The sequence below is a fragment of the Oryzias melastigma genome, linkage group LG16, assembly GCF_002922805.2.
Source record: "Oryzias melastigma strain HK-1 linkage group LG16, ASM292280v2, whole genome shotgun sequence".
NCBI lineage: Eukaryota > Metazoa > Chordata > Actinopteri > Beloniformes > Adrianichthyidae > Oryzias > Oryzias melastigma.
Genome location: NC_050527.1, coordinates 16,786,116 through 16,792,073, shown reverse-complemented (window position 1 = coordinate 16,792,073; position 5,958 = coordinate 16,786,116).

Below are 5,958 nucleotides of genomic sequence, written 5' to 3'. Positions count from 1 at the left end.
TCAGGGTTTACAGGATTGGCTGTGGATGGATGCTGCATGACCAAAAATGATCCATAAATATAAGATAATGCATGCACTGTCCTAAAACATTTTTAACAAAAACTCAATTAAATTATTGAATTATTGAATATTTAAAAATCACTTGATTCATTAATTACCTGATAAAAGTAATCAAGGTCAGGTGGTACCTCCCTCAGGGCAGAAACCTCAGTAGGTAGTTGGTCCTGCCAGAGAGCACCACTGGTGACCTTCAAACCAGCTTCCTCCTCATCATCACCTCCACATTGTCCTCTGGGGCCTCGGTGTCATCAGCACAGGAGCAGATATTGTGGAGGATGGCCCAAGCTGTGACAACCTGCAATATATAAATTAAATATATAAATTTATATAAATATATTGAAAAATATAAAATGCTGCTATGTGTTCACTACCGTGGTACAAAGGTGTGATGCACCTCCAGCACTTGCAGGAAGATGCCTCTGAATCTTGTCTTCATCATTCCAAAGCACGCTCTATAATCGAGGGCGCTTTTGGAATGATGCCAGGGTCACCAGGAGGTTTGATCCTGATGTGGCATCCATCGATGGCACCTGCAGCTTTAAGGAAAAACTCTGTGCTGTGCCAGCCCTGCAAACCCACGGGACTCCACCTCCAGGTCCTCAGGGGTTTTTGGAAGGTGAAGGTCCTTATGGCGAATGGCCACCACCTGGAACGAGAGATCCAAACACTCGTGAGATCATCCTGTAGGATACTCCGCTCGCCAACCAGAAGAGAAACACCAGGATCTCAGTTACATCACCCCACAGACGTCACCAATGGAGGTTCAGGAGGACTGCAGGAGAGTTCCTGTTCACTCTGATTCTGGTCCTGGATCTTCACTGTTAATAAACCGCTCCAGGAGACTCAGGTTGATTCTGCATTACAGGGTGTAGTCTGCTTAGAAAGAAATACACAAGAAATACTCTTATAGTAAAAAAAAAAAAAAAACTTAAAGCAAACATGTGTGGTTTTAAGTATTCTGATCTGAGACTGTAAAACATCATTATACTTAGGTGAACATGAGAACAACAAAATACTTAAATACTACTTGTACTGATTTCATATAAGAGTAGGGTAAAATTGTTAAAATTAATTTCTGCAATAGAAGAAGTCAGAAGACAAAATAAACATTTAACACTATCGTAGTCTGAATAATAAAATAAAAACAGTATTTAGTTAGTTTTTTTACAATCTTCTTATGCTCAGAAAAAGGTAGGTACTTATACACTGCTATAACTTGTGAAATACAACTTGAATAATCTACAAACCCACAAATTCAGTAATTGTATATTTTACAACCTGTAATGCAGTTGCCAAGTAAGAAAAATAAATTAAACTAGCTAAAGCTAACATGTATATGTGTGAGAGAGTATGAACACTCTAGAGGGAAATGCTGGTCTTATAGCTTCTTTCGACAGAGCTCCGGTCAGAGGGAAGGGCACGGAGAATCCAGTTTCCAGTAAACTTTTAATTTCAGGAGTTGAATGGATACATGGTTTCAGAATCCGGTGTAAACATCTGCGTATATGGTTGTCTGTGTATGTGTGTGTGTGTGTGTGTGTGTGTGTCTGCAAAGAAACGAAATACAAATAATATTGTTATGGTATACTGAGAAGTAAATAACCTAATAATCATTAACATTATTTACCTGGATAATTTAAATGACAAGATTTAGTAAACAAACCATAAATAAACAGAAATTAAGTAATACAAAGGGTTAAACAAGCCTTTGTTAGTAATCCAAATAGATTTACATGTCTCTGGCTCCCTCTAGAGGGCAAGAATAAAACCAGAATAATATGAGTTTGAGGCTTTATTCTTTCTTTATCTTTTAAGAGCGTTTGTAAACTGTACCTGCATATCGTTTTCTCTCAGCCGGGATAATAGCAAGTTCCTGCGACGGATCGAAGGATCTGCTCCAACTCCTCCAAAAGTAAAAATTGAATCAAACAACTCAGAAACATTTCCAGCTTCGCGCTTCACACGTTCAACGCGCGGTGGCTAAGCTACAGTAAATTAGCCAGCAAAGCTACACCAACTTGTATTTTGTTCAATTAAATGATAAAAAAAATAATAAAACAAGGCTAGACCGTCCAAATTTAAAGCCCTCAACATACAATCTTCCCGCTCTCTGAAGGACCCGGCTGTCGGCGACCGTGAAGGCCGCGGCATTGGAAGGAATTCAGACTCAGCTCAAGAGACCAAAACAAACGCTGACGTCACGTCAGTGTCAGGTTTTGATTGGCTGGATATCGATGTGTTGCTGGATCAACTACTTGCTCTGGAGACACTGTTTGGGCAAAGTTTTTCACTCCGAATTTTTTTTATGTTGAATTTCTGACCCATCGAAAATTTAAGTCTCGAAATTAAAAACACATTCTTTTTAAGATAGAAAATATTTTTGGGAGGATAAAATTTTGTTGTTTAAAAAGCAAGGGTTGAAAAAAATTCAGAGGTTAAAAAAATTCAGAGGTTTGAAAAATTCAGAATAAAAATTCAGAGTCTGATTCAACTAAAAAACTTCCATAGCCATGTAGATCAGTGGTCCCCAATCCCCGGGCCGCGGACCGGCACCGGTCAGTGGGTCACTTGGTTCCGGGTCGCAAACAAAAAAATTAATCAATGCGCTAACTTCGAATATTACTGTTTCGTTTATATTCTGATCCTGAAGGAGGTTTAATTTTAAAAGACTTTTGGATTCTGTTTACAACATCCATCTTGGTCATGTGACCTAAAGCAACTGCCTGCATGGCTAACTGGATTGCTAAGGTAGTAGCCTAATGCTAAATACAAAAAAACAACAATAAAATGTATTTGGCAAGTTTCTTTGGGGAGAAAAGAGCCAGAGAAGAAACCGAAGAAGAGCCTTTGACTTTAGAGAACAATAAAGCTGCTGTTTACAGACTAAACCAGGAGTTTTCCTCGACATATGGAATTATCTAGACCATTCTCCTGTAGCAGAAGCCACTCTGTCTGATACGTGGCATCAGACTCTTGACTGATGGAGATAATGAAGTTACTGACACAGTGGATTCATGTTTATACTATATTAAGTTTTACGACGGTTGCTTCAATTTATTTATTTTTTTTACTGTATGTATCCATCACACCGTAAAAGTCGGCCGATCCTGAAGCTAGCATCTGGTTGTTAGCCTCCGCTTTGACGTTAAAGGGAAAATTTTCATCATAAAGTTCAATCACCCACATAGATTTCACAAAGAATGAAGATTCAATCAAATAAAGTTGCTGATTTGTGGAAGCTTGTAAAAAAGAGACTTGAGAAGTTTCCTACAGCAACGCTGAGTTAGGTAGACATCCATTCAGAAACTTTAGCACAAAGTTCCTTTGTGTTAAAAAATACCCATTAAATGAGGATCTATGTAAAGACAAAAAAAAATGATCAATATTTTTGCACTGAAAGATAAACTGAGCCTGGACTGAGTGTTAAAAAGACAGTCTATATGTGGGGTAAAATAATAAAATGTTTTTATAGAATGTTTTCAAATCAGAAACGACTTCTACAAATCAATAACTTTGTTTCATCATTGAATCCTCACCATCTGCATTAAAAAAAATCTGCTGGTGTTTTTTTTAAGAATTTCTTAAACAAAATTTCTTGTGGTGACATTTCACTTTGAAAATAGATTTTTATAAACCGGAAGCTTAAAAATGCCAAACTTTGGATGTGGTCCGTGAAGATATTGTCCAATTTAAACCGGTCAGTGGCCTGAAAAAGGCATTTTGAATGCACAGAGATACGGTGATGAGATCTTGAGGCCCATTGTTGTGCCATACATCCATGAACATCACCTCATGTTTCAGCAAGATAGTGCACGGCCCCATGTTGCAAGGATCTGGACACAATTCTTGGAAGCTGAAAATATCCCAGTTCTTGCATGGCCAGCATACTCACCGGACATGTCACCCATTGAGCATGTTTGGGATGTGCTTGACCGGCGTATACGACAGCGTGACCCAGTTCCCACTAATATCCAGCAACTTCACACAGGCATTGAAGAGGAGTGGTCCAACATTCCACAGGCCAAAATTGACAATCTGATAAACTCTATGTGAAGAAGATGTGTTGCACTCCATGAGGAAAATGGTGGTCACACCAGATACTGACTGGTTCTGGTTCTGGGTCCCCAGACCCCCAATAGAGCAAATAAACAGCACATTTCAGGGTGGCCTTTTATTGTGGGCAGTCTAAGGCACACCTGTGCAATAATCATGATGAAAGATCAGCATCTTGATGTGGCACACCTGTGAGGTGGGATGGATTATCTCAGCAAAGCAGAATGTTTGAGAGAAATGGTCATATTGTGTATCTGGAATGAATTTTAGATCTTTAAGTCCATCTCATGAAAAATGGTAGCAAAAACAAAAGTGTTGTGTTTATATTTTTGCTGAGTGTGTATGTGTATATAAATATATAGAGTATATATACATACACATACATAAAAATATACATATATATTCTCAGTGACTTCTTTCCTTTGGTAAAAGGGTTTGATGGCCATCTTCACTTTGTTTATCTGTTTCTCCTGAATCTGTTGTTTCTTCTCCCTCTTATATTAAAGTCTTTCAGTCATTTCATCATAGTCTTTGGCCCAATCCGAGTTCCCCTTCTCCTTTCCCCTTCATTTGAATGGGGAGTTTAAGTTCAAGTGTGTCCAGGAAATGTATTTTTTAAATCAGACCCTCCAAACGAAGGGGTATAAAAGGCTTTTCTTCACGTGACTGCACGTGGGTACATTTAAATTCAAGTAATGACTTTTTGTTTAAGCATGACCTTTTTAAAGTTATAAAATTGCTGTTGTTATGTATATTCAAGCGCTGGAAGCTAGAGCTAGCGGACTGGCCATTATTGGCAAATCATCTGCAAAAGTTATGTCCTAAATATGAGACACAATTTTTTCATAACTGTCCGTTTGGAGGGCCAAATGAAGGGGAAGGGACAATGTTAGGGAGAAGGGAAGAATTTGGATTGGGCTGTTCAACGATTGTTAAAAGGCATCGGAGGGGAGTAACACACTTATTGCTGTTACTCCCTTCTTGAGTAACAGCAATGAGGTTAACAGCAAAGAGATTTTAGCATTAAATTAGCAGCTGTGCTAAATTGAGACTTTTGTATTTATGCTAGTAGCATGAGCACATGGAGAGATTTTAAGGAATATTTTTTTTTTAAATGAAGACATTATCTTGATAATAATTTAGGTAACAGAATTAAGATTTTTGATTGACCATCTGACTTTGTAATATTTCTTTAAATATGAAAAATAAAGGACATAAGTTAACTTTGATCATCCTGTAACAGGGTAAATATGTTTTATTTATTTATTTTATTTTAAATTCAGAGGCCCCCTGAACACACCGCCTCATTAGGGGGACTTCGGCAGAGGTGTGCCTAATCAGGGACCGTTTTCAAAGGAACAGTCGGACGGCAGCGAGAGTGCGGGGGAGAGGAAGAGACGGTGCTGAAGTGGCTTGGTGAGGGGAACCACCACGTGGGAAAGGCGAACAGCAAGTCAGGTAGATGGTCAGGAGCCTTTTGTAGTGTTTTTATAGAAGGCTGGGGATTTTTAGTGGGCAAACTCTCAGGGGATTTTATTTCGTTTGACAGAGGCTTCTGGCTCCAACTGAAGGAAGATCCTGGTTTCTGCTGGAGAAAATACACTTTCTCACCCCTTCCTAAACTGTTGTCCCGGGCCCTCTGTCTCCACACACCTCCAGATCAAAATAAGAAACTTACTGCTGTTGTTCGCCCGCCCTTGTTACATTCCCATGACCAGCATTTAACCTAAATGACCTTACTCCCTTCAGAAACTGTCACTTATAAAATGTACCAAAGAGTGGTAAATGTGTTGATAACAGCAATGAGTCAAAACCTGGGGACAGTACTAAAATGGGAATTTTAAT